Consider the following 12,125-nt stretch of genomic DNA (forward strand, 5'->3'; position numbering starts at 1 on the left):
GCCTGGGACTGCTATGTCCCAAACAAATACTAAGGATACTAAGGTAACTCAGGACAGTCCTCTGACACGGCGTAAAACTGTTTTAGTAGCACTAATTGGAATATTGCAAAACTATATATAGTGGCGTAAACGTCAACATTTTTCCTATCTGTGTAGTATAAAGGAAGTTAAAAAATACTACATATACTAACTTTGAAAAATTCCTGATTAAAATGGTGAAAAATGATATTTTGAAAAGTTACTTCTGCTAAGGTCTGTAGTTAAAAAAATATTTGGTGTTCAAAAAATTTTGCTTAGAGAAAAGTGGCAGACAAGTGTCAGCATGAAAACTTTATTCGCAAACTTTACATACCTCAATCCAAAAAAAATGGCACCATTTCCGCACAGCGGGGCTACTCAGGACAACCAACCCCCCGGGGCTATTTGGGACACCCCTAAAAATGCATTTACGGTAGAATTTCAGTTAGCAAAGGCTCCAGTTACTAAAAAAAGTGATCAAAAACAAAGAATATTGATTACATTTACTTCGGTCAGTGAAAAAATTTCACTTATCGAAAAATTAGTGCATCATCGGTCATCAAAAATTGTACATAGAATGTCATATATAGAATTGTGCATCAGGCATTGTAGAATGAAAAGTAATTGACCTAAACTATGATTTATTTCTCCAAAACATATGATGGTTGTCACTAAAACGTTCCTTTTTGTTTCTGGTATGTTTTTCACGATATTTTTTATAGTAAATTCACTAAACGCAAATAAAATGGTGGGAAATTACAAGCTGTCCTGTAAGCTTACAGATACAGAAAAAATGCTATAGGGCTGCTGATATGAAGCTTGCAGTGGACAAGGTTGTTGTAAATGCTCAATGGCATGTTCATTGATACGGTAATATTGCATCAATAATATGGTAATATCGCATCAATAATACGGTACTAATTAATGTATATGGTAATATATCAATAAAGGAAAAACAAGTAAAAATCACAGAAAATGTAATTTATTCTACCTCTACATCATCTACAATGAAAGAGGAGGACTTCAGAGTACTGTTTGTAATGGATGAGTACACTCTGCATGCTTCAAATGTTTTAAAATTAAGTTTTATTTCAAGTGTCCCGAGTAGCCCCGTCAAACAGGGCTACTCGGGACACTCTTTTTTTGCTTCTGGCACCTCACAAATAGCATATGGAATTTTTTTGGAGAAGCCATGTGATAGCCCTTGCAAAGAGCTTTGAAATGAGCCTAAACTTGTTCACAAAATGTTTCATGGCAAGAAGTTATGAATGAAAAACATTCAAAATCGTCCCAAGTAGCCCTAATTGACGGTAAGTCTATTCATTAGCTTTGTAAAGTTTGTATAGAGCAAGGTAACAAGCTAAATATTGACCATTTAACTAGCTTCAATATACAACAACACTCCAGGAATGCAGATCTTCTAAACATTGAAGAGTCACATAACAGATAGGTAGCTGTTAGCACAGTGCACAACACTATCAATAGATCTATTAGTTTCAAGTCCTATAAATCTACCAGACAACTTAAGTAAAAGTGGCTGGTTTGATGCTGACACATTTTATGATTGGTTTAAGACTCTTCTGTTGCCATTTTGCAAGAATTTGCAAGGTCACAAAGTGGTAATTGGAGATTCCACTCACATGCATCAGGACGTGTTTGATCTTTGCAATGCAAACAAGATAAGCTTCATCTTCCTGCCGGCCAACACAATACATCTTCTGCATCCACTGGATGTTGTTTTCTATGAGCCATAGAAAAGGAAATTACGCAAGACCCTTGTACATTGGAAGAAAACTTTTGGCAGGAACCTTGCAACGCTACCGAAAGACTGGTTCCCGCGCTTCCTTTCAGACCTCTTAAAATTGATCAACAATGAAGTCCTTCACAATATGAGCATAAGATTTCAAGCAACAGGATTGTGTCCAGTTGACAGGGAGCGAGTCCTAAAGAAACTTTGCAGAGCCCATGCAAGAAGATATGGAAAATGCAAGGGAGTTGGTCTCCCATACCTTGATGCATAAACTCCAAGAAATCTGCTCACCACCCACTGAAGCCAATAATGCACCTAAACGAAGGAAGTCCATCAAGCTAACTCTTGGGAAGTTGCACACAGGGCCAAGGGCCAGCACTTTAGGTTTAGTAACAACACCAATGTTGCAGGACTTGGCATATGTGAAGAAAGTGTTACAGTTTAATGAATATGCAAATGAAGAGGATGATGACTTTGAATCAATAGATGAAAGTGAACTTGCTAGTGCCCAAAAGTTCATTGATCATGAAGTTGAGATGCAGGAACCTGATGAGGACATCTCTAACATCACCTTCAATGATGATTTTATCCTTGTAAGGTTAAACATAGAGGGAAGTGTACAACGTGAGAAATTTTATGTTACTCGCGTCAGAGAACAGCCACAAACATATGACTGCGATGTCAAGGTTCAATTCTTAAAGAAGAGCACTGACTCGAAAAGGCTGTCATTTGTCTACCCTGTTCAGCATGACATGGCTGCTTTCAGACAATAGAACATCATGCTTAACACGTTGGCCACTGTAACTGGGGGTAATCTTAGGGCAAACCAAGCTCATGTGTTTCAGCTCAAAATTATATAATTTTCTATTTCAATCATTTATTGTTTTACTTATTACAAACATGGTTATTATTTGTCGTCTTTCATGCTTATCATGCAAACCAATATTATTTCATTCATTTGTGTCTAATGTCGCCCTATGTTTTTATGTCTCGTTTCAGGTATTGAACGGCCCCATAAACCTAAATTAATGCATGCCAAATAAACTTGTGTCGAGTTAGCAGAAAATCCTGAAACTCGCACCGCCATCACCAGTTGGTGAGTTGGCTTAGTCTTTGCGTGTGATTCAATTATGTACATATTTTAGGCCGATTGTTTTATGCATTTTGGTTCTTATTCATTATATTGTCATTTATTGATACAATGGTTCTTTCCATATCTGTCAGCTTGAATAATTTTTAGTCTGATGCTTGTGCTTGCAATAATTACTTTGTTTTCTTAAATCATTTTTGCACTTGAAAGATCTGCACTTGCATTTGCTCTTCACTGTTTCAACTCTATAAAATATATTCCTTAATTCACTATCCTATTTTGTTGTTCATGTTTAAAGTCAAATTAACTCTGATAAATCTCACATGGCAACTAAATTATTTCTCTTATTGCATGTATATTTATGTTTATTTGTTTGTTTCAGTTGCTGTGTGTATTGCTCCACCCATTGTTTCATATTCTATAGTTTCATAGTTCTATAGTCCTAAATATCTTGTTTATTGATCCAATTCTAAGGATGAGTTTGGCAAACTATTTCTTATTGTATAAAATTTCAACATATTGGCTTTTTTTAATAAATGAAAATAAACACTCAAAAGCAAATCCCGAAGTAATTCATTAATTCCTGTTTTCTGTGACAAGCACTATAAGAGTAATTTTCAGTAAGTGAACAACGAGTTTGTTACACCCGCTAGTGCGCCCGGTTACACTGCGATTGCTGATTTGGCCCGAATGCCGTACGGGCAATAGGTTCAAACTTGTATATCTTTATTTACCCGGCAGATAGCAAGGAGAAAAGTTGTGTGCAGCTCTGCAGGGGTATGTTCTGTCATTGTGTCACGTAAAATTGGTGACCGTATTTGGTGCACGTTGCTCAGGGTTGAAATTCATCATTATTCCTGGCGATGTGTACCAAATGAAGCCATGCCTGTTGTGGCTCATATTGTCTCATGCCGCCTATCCTAATCACTTCTAATACTATGGGCGATGTGTACCAAGCAAAGACATGCATCTATGGCTCATATTGCCAAAAAACGCCTTAAGTTATCACTTTTATTACTGTGAGTGATACGCGCAAGTAACCTACATTAGTTTTGGGTCATAATTGCACACATAATGACTACTGGTATCTCTTAGCTTCTTGTGAACGGTGTATATTATGCATGGAAATTACTATGGAAAGAGGTTGGTGTCCAGTAATTTTAAATAAAATTGAGGGTATTTACATTGTTAGTTCAGTTATATTTACCTTATAGAGATCATTCATCGTATATATTGTCTTGAGCTTCTGTTACAAGCAGCATCTCAGAGAGAGTAAAATCAGGATATAGATATCAAATTATCGAGTGGGAAAGTCAGGACAGCCCACTTTCATTGAACCAACTAGAACTAAAACCAGGATGCGCTGCCATGAATGCTACAACATGCTCTCAGCAAATGAGGGAATTGCCGTAGCAAAGGTGAAACTCAAAGGGTAAAAAAATATTTTGATGACTGTGAAGGAAAACCATACATGTGCGATAATTGTTTTTCAATCACGTAATGCAAGATAATGATGTTGGCAACACCTAATGTTATAGTTTCAGATCAATAAAAATATATTTTATTTTGTTTTCATGCTGTTGGGGGTCAGCCCCTCTAAAGGTCAATGGTCCGGCGGGTATAGTACCAGCACATGAAGCCAAGCAAAACAAACGGCAGAAGAACCAAGCAAACGTGTATTAAATATACTCAGTGGTACATGAAGGTGAAAGGTGAAAAATTAGTTGGTTAGTAATGAGACAGCCCAGGGCTATGAGTGTTGTGGTGAACCTAGCATGAGAACATAAATAGCCAGCAGCCCAAACTGGTTTGAACAGTAAAGAATAAATAATGATACATGGTAAATAAACTAAACTGGGCCAGAATAATGATCTGTAGCATGAATCAAATCAAGAATAATGAAACCAAGGAATCAAGGGCTCAAAACAGGCCCTGGGTCAGGCCTGGTCCATCAAGTGGCGTACGCACCAAAGAATCAAGACGGCGGTGATCTTACTTGTGAGTAGCAGTGGGGTAGACTCAACTGGCACGTTAGGGCAGCTCTGACATGAGTTGCTGGACAGGACTTGAAGAGGCATCCACGCTGGCCTCTAGTGTCAGCTCGAGTAGCTCAAGAGCAGCCCAAGACTTGTCTACAATGTTTCTCAGTCAGCCCAAAGCTTGCCTGTCACTCGTCCAGAACTGGCATCAAACTAGCTCAGAACTTGCCAGAATATGCCCCACGTTGGCCGCTCTGCAAAAGTGCAGGAACAAGAACACATACCGTAAAACCTATCCAACAATAACACTTGAAAGACATACATACACTTGAAACGCATAAATACACATTAGCTACCTACTACTAAACTCTAGAACAATTTAAAGGGATGATTGAAAATATATACAAACATTTACTGATAACATTCCATAATTAAAATTTAGGACTGAGATGCATGGCAAGAGTGTTCCCTTGACTTACCTATTTAAAGAGCCATGATAGTCTTGGGGTAGATTAGTGACAGATCAGCAGGCAGTAGTCAGGGACAGAAAGCATGTTCATTTACAGCAGGTCAGTCAGCATGGGTGAGTAGCAGGTCAGTATCACAGTATGAGTGCAAGTTATGCAGGACTATAGAAAACTGACTCTCAAACACTGCTTCACATTCACAAATTTAACTTTAACTAAAAAATTTTAAAAGCAAAAATTTCTTGCAGCCCATGATAGAAAACATTGTTGAAAATGAAGCATTGGGAGACCCACACTCAGGAAGATGTATATAAACGGGGAATTTTCTCGCGTAAATCAATCTAATTATATTTTTTTCGCGCAGACGTTCGTGCAAATCACGGTCATCGATTCCACGCCGCGCAGCACTCGGCGCGGGCCGCGGAGCCATCCGACACAGTTCTGATTTAGACACGGTTTTCATCTGAATGGAATGGCAACATCGTCTGTAGATGATTTCAAGTAACGCTGAACCAGCATTGCCAGATGGTATATTTCTATACCAGATTTCACAAATCTGGTATTTTCAAAAGGTGTCTGGTATAAATATTTTAGATCAGGTATATATGCCTAAATTTGGTATTTTTCTGGTATTTTCTGACTTACTGCAAATTTACTGCATTTAGTTCCACCTCTGAAGTTTGAACTTCGTCCAGCGTAGGCGTGGATTATATTATTATTTATATGAATTGCCTTCAGAGCGGTGCGATTTGAGCTTTCCCGCCATTTTTGGAACCGCAAGTTTTCATGTCAACCGGAACTCGAACACCACAGCAGAGAGTATTTTATACAGCTAATGAATTTCGCAAACTTTGCTGGAAGAGAGATTATTGAATTTTAGAAAAAAAGGCGGGATAATTCAATGAAGGCTGGTGGCAGAGCTGCAATCTTGATACTCTATTGTGATTCGTGCTATGATAACCTACGTAACAATTTTCATATGATAGTTATAATTTTTGCACATTCAAAGTACACATGACATAACATAACGCACCCAGATTTGGAAACCAGTATTGCTCAAATGAAGCAAAAATAAATGACAGACCATTGACTTATCTTGCAAATATATATATTCATATTATGTATCACATAGCATAATTACGCTCTGTAATTATGCCATATTGACCTAATTTGTATAGTCCATTTACGTGCATTGTTATTAGGTATTGATCGTGTCGATTTTGCCGGCCGGGAGTATGTCGGTAATGTAAATGTAGTCACAACATTGGCATGCAGGATTGTACTGTTGACATACAGGTTCATACCCTACTTGCCGCAACCAGTCCAGTCATTCATTAGAAGGTACCGATGGCACATCTAAAGCCATGTTGCCTTCTTTAGTTCTGTAATTCATGTCCGATTGAATTGTGATCTATGAATGAATATTCATTACTGTGCTGACTCTTAGAACCTGAGTCCTGAGTTGACGCGGTAGCAATCTAGTTAACTCGTATCCAACCACAACACAGTGCGGATACACGTTTGTGTGTACGGTCAGTGTGATTACGTAATTTGCATTGCCGCGCGTCCATATTTAAACTATTTTAGCTTTCTAAAAGTACGGCGCTGTCGGCGCACGGCGCATTTTTTCTACCGGCATAGTACGGCGCACCGCGCAGGTCGTTAAAATGACAATATAAATTCCCGCGCACCTGGCACATCTTCCTGACCATGGTGGGAGACGTGTGGTTACAGCAGGATGGGGCTACAGCTCACACAGCCCGAGCCCCGAATGTCACTCAAAGTTTTGAAACGCATGTTCCCAGACTCTGCTCTGAGCCTCCTGAGGGGTGATTTACAGTGGCCTGCGAGGTCACATGATTTGAGCATTTGTAATTTCTTTCTTTGGGAATATCCATAAGAAAGGGGTTCAGAAGTCGCCCTCACACCCTACCACAGCTGAGAGCCTGAGAGAACAGATTATTGTAGCAGAGGACCCCAGAGGTTATGGCCATACCTTGCCATATGTGTAACAGTGTAAATGTGCTGTAGAAAACTTCCAAGAACGACTCCAACAGTGTGATGCAGCTAACAAACCCCATATTCCTGATATTGTTTTCAAAACATAAGTATTTTAAATGGTATGTTATGCTAACCTCTAGGAAAAGGAAAATAAACTTTCTTCTTTATGTACCTCTATTACTCTTTTATTTTACCTCAAAACTGTTCCACCCTGTATTAGCTAGCTAACACATTTAAATTGTATATTGTAATCAATATAATAAATAGTCAAATAGTTAAAGATTACTCTTAACCTTATAAGAATTAGCTAAGCTGCTAGGCAGTGAGTGAGTAGCCTATGTACAATGTACCTATTGCACATGCACACTTGATGGCTGATGCCTCTGTACCAAAAACATTCAATTTATTTATTAGAACCTATTACTGTAGTCTGTAAAATGGGGTAACTTAGAGTCTTAGACCACTTTTTTTTATAAATGATGCCATTTTTTTACTAGCTAAAATAAACTTGAATTGAAACATGCAAAATACAGGTCTATACTCTAGCTTCCCTCACCATAAATTGCTGGCTCCTGCCTCTCATAGTCTTTATGTAATTTCAAAAAAAGATGACTGGCTTGGAAATTAAGTTAAAATTACCATATATAAGACTCTGTAGAGTCTGAAACATAAAGAAAAAACATAAATAGGCTGTCAAACATAAAATATGTTATATATGGTAATTTTATATTAACTTTCAAGCCAGTCTATGTTACCCCGTCAGGGCTGACATTAGGTGGTCTTAGTTACCCCATTTGGGGGCGGCGCCCCCCATTTGCAAACTATGACACTTTCCTAAAATTAGTCATTTGCATATGTAACTAGAAGAGTTCTACTACAATGCATCAAAATCTGGAGTTATTTAACCAATAAATACAAAAATTGGAGAGGGTACTCTGACAGGCTTTAAATGATAGCTTTTTTTCATGGGTGACATTTTTAATTTTTTAACCTATCAGATATGCAAACTTTTTAAATCTTTCTATTGTGTTATGTAGCCTCAGTATTAGGCCTTTAATGCCCATTGACAAAATTTTTCTATGTCAAATAGTTTTTGAGTTATGGGGGTAAGGGTTTTTGTTCAAAAAACGAAAAGTGGTCTAAGTTACCCCGCCGGTCTAAGTTACCCCATTTTACGGTACACACTAAAGGCAACAAGTTTATATACCATGTCATTCATAGTCATGGTGGCAGGGAATTATTGTGAGTACTTATGCGTTTGCAAGAGCATCGACAGAGATAATTCAAAGTTTGCTAATGTTAACAGCATTATAATACATGCAGAAACGTAAATTTTTTTAGAGATATTTAAAATTTAGGCTCTATGACTTGTAAGTTGTATACTATACAGTCGAATGAGTCGATAGGATTTCAAGTGGATTCATTCAAATTCAAATTCGGTCCACCACGCCCCACGGGCCCACGGCCAGTGTAGCTGTCAGCTGACTTTCTTCAGAAGTGCAAAAGCTTTTGCCGGTGAAGGTGTTTTACGATCGGTCCGTAAAGAAGCGTTGATCGGTTCAAAATGACATAAGAACAGGTTCTTTTGAATAACCTATGGATTGCCACCATGTTCATAGTACATTTATACTAAACAATGAATAACAATACCTCAATATAATATTATATAAATGAAAGACTGCTACTCAATATATTTAAATATATGAAAAAATCAACTAAATCAAAAAAATTATTTTTTATAAAAAAATCAAGTGATTTAATCATTTTGATTTAATCATTGCCAACCCTGCTTCTTCTCATGGAGAGAAGAGGAGGGGGGACCGGTGGAGGGCCGAGAAAGTCAGCCGGAGCTGGGTACCTACTTGAAACTTAAAAGTTGACTCTGGACGGAACCCTCATTAAATATACTCGAGGTATACATAGAAATACAGTCCAAGATCAATTTAAACGTGATTTATCAATGATTATTTATTTTCCGGTTAACTTTACGCAATCGAGGGCAATAGACACTACTTCACAGTTCACACTAGAGATGTTCACTCGATGAACGCAGCTGACTCTCTCCCTCAGGGCCTCAGCACAGAACGCAGAGCGAAAACCAGGCTCAGACGGGTCGCCTGCCGAAGACCACCACTGCCCTGGATGTAATGGACCATCATGATTCCTGCCTTCCGGAACGTAGCCTTCAACACCTCAAGCCGTCCGTATCTAGGCCGTGGGTCGAACCAGCCCTCGTAGAACGGCCACTTGTCGAAGGCCGATAAATTTTGGAACAGAACTATGTTATCTGAAATCTAACCTCAGATGCAGTGAACGTAAAATTACGTAATTCATGGCTGATTGGTGGATGTCCGGACTCCGGAGAGATCCAAGGCGTTCGATTCAGGGCTTATTGGTGTACAAAATTGGTGGTGCACGGCTGCGCTCCCGCTCAGACAAGTTGTACCGAAATTTCGGCCGCAGTAACGGAATTTCGTGCGTTGCTCATAACATTAAACATTCATCTCGAGAAATTTATAGTGATTCTACTGTTTGTTATTTGTTTACAAGGCCTAATTGTAAGTACCATTTATTTAAATCATCATCGTTTCTGTCACGTTGTTCACGATAAACAGTAGTTGTAATAGAAAAAAATAGACCGACGGACGGAAATGACGAGCACAATAGCACCGTTCTTCCATAAATGAGAAAATGCGCTGAAAACGACCAAACTCTAATAAATAGGTGCAAGAATATGTAATTTTTACTTCGACAATATCTCGTTTAATTCGAATTAAATTATTCCTGCTGCCCGCACGGCAATAAATTAGACAATTATTGGCTATAAATGTTTTATACCTTATTTGCTTGGCAATCATTTTCCAAGCCATCACAAATATTGCTTTCATTCATGACATGCCATTTATGATACAAAATAAGACTATCAATTAACGAAAATACCTGAAGTGGCCCCTACATAGGATATTATTATAATAGCTTATTATGTTGCAAAGAAACTCATAATAATAATATATAATAATAGCGGTTTCAGCGTTTAGTAGGCCGTAGGCCTGTCGCCGATTCTTAACATCACAGAACATTCACAGCATTTTGCGGTCTCGAGCTCGCATCTCACTGCTACAATTCTGCTGTGCTTAACCGCCCGGCCTCCTTGCCGATTCTGACCAGAAACTGGCGCACAGAGCTGGGATCGAACCCGCGCCTCTCTGCGCCAATCTTGGTACTCTGAACTTTAACCACTGGGCCACTATAACCACTGGGCCACCCATAAACTTTATCTTCCTGTCAATTTAACATGTATAAGAAAATAATTGTACGCTGTGGAAGTTTCATTTCCAAAAGTGCACCGAGACAAATTACCTGCACATTTGAAGAGCCTTGTGCTAAAATGTTTATTTAGTGACGAAACAGAAGCTAAAAACTATTTATTATAGAGGACACGACTTTCTGTAACTGTAAAAGATTTCTGTAAACTTTAAACTACTTCTGTAACTGGAGACGATTTCTGTAACTGTAAAGTAAACGATTAGTAGAAGTTTACGAATTAATAAACAAACCTTTAGCTGGCGAAGTAATTTCAATTCACGAAAAGACAGAGCTAGGCAGCGCTACTTTGAAATGTAGCGCCGCTACCGCTACATGCTCTAAATGTAGCGGGCGCTACCGCTACCGCTACACCCACTAGATTGTAGCTGGCGCTACCGCTGCCGTTACAGTAAAATGTAGCGCTGCTACATTAGCCGCTACAATCCAGAATTATTGGAAATTTCTAAATATTTATTGTTCTGCTATTGGGAATTACTCATAAACATTTAATGATAATAAAACATTTTCAAAACATATCAATGCAACTTTATTGCAAATAACCTAACCGAACTGGTATGGGTTAGATACAGTAAATAAAAGTTACAGTTATTTTTATGTTTTAGCTTCCCTACATGGATATCTACTGTAATCTGCCAATCTCAAAAATTATCCACATATACATATAAAAAATCAGTCTTTTATTTGTATATATATGTGGATTATTTTTGAGATTGGTAGATTAAAGTAGACATCCATGTATGGAAAGTGGAACATAACAATAACTGTGTAAAAATAACTGTAAGCAAACTGGAACATGGAAAAATACCTGTAAGTGGTAACTGGTAACAATTTAACAAGTAACAAGTAACACTAGTAACAGACACTAGTAACAGGCTGAGGTTGACAACATTACACCAAAATATTTCGTACAGTTTTATTCTGTAATTTATATTATGTATGAATCATGCTGGTTTTTAAATAATATTTAATACTATTAAGTAAAATCTAAAGGCTTTATCTATAAATGTAGCGGTAGCGCTGTAGCGGCAAAACCTCGTATCGCTACTTAAATATTTTCGTTTGAGGAACGAAAACAATCTAATTAGAGCTCGGAGTTTTAGGCTATTTGCTTTTAACATGTTGAAAGCTCTATTTGATCTTTTGGATTGTTTCTTCCTCGAATTTAATCGTATCAGTAAAGAAAAAGGAAGAAAGCTCTGCGGAAATCATTGCCGCCATCGCTCTGCGGAAATGATTTCCGCCATCGCCAGCTTTCCTTCCGTTGACCTTGAGCGGCCGCCGCGTTGTAGGCGCAGCCTGCATGCTCTCTCAATCGCAGCACTGCCCGCGTAATAAAGTTTGGGGAGGAGGTGGCCTCAGCACAGCCTAAAACTCCGAGCTCTAATTAGATTGTTTTCGTTCCTCAAACGAAAATAATTAGAGCAAACTCCGTTTTAGGCTGTTTGCTTTTCTACCAAAGTCGCCCTTTAGGGTTTGGGGGAGGAAACTTTCAG

The sequence above is a fragment of the Hyalella azteca genome, unplaced genomic scaffold (assembly GCF_000764305.2).
Source record: "Hyalella azteca isolate HAZT.00-mixed unplaced genomic scaffold, Hazt_2.0.2 contig16511, whole genome shotgun sequence".
NCBI lineage: Eukaryota > Metazoa > Arthropoda > Malacostraca > Amphipoda > Hyalellidae > Hyalella > Hyalella azteca.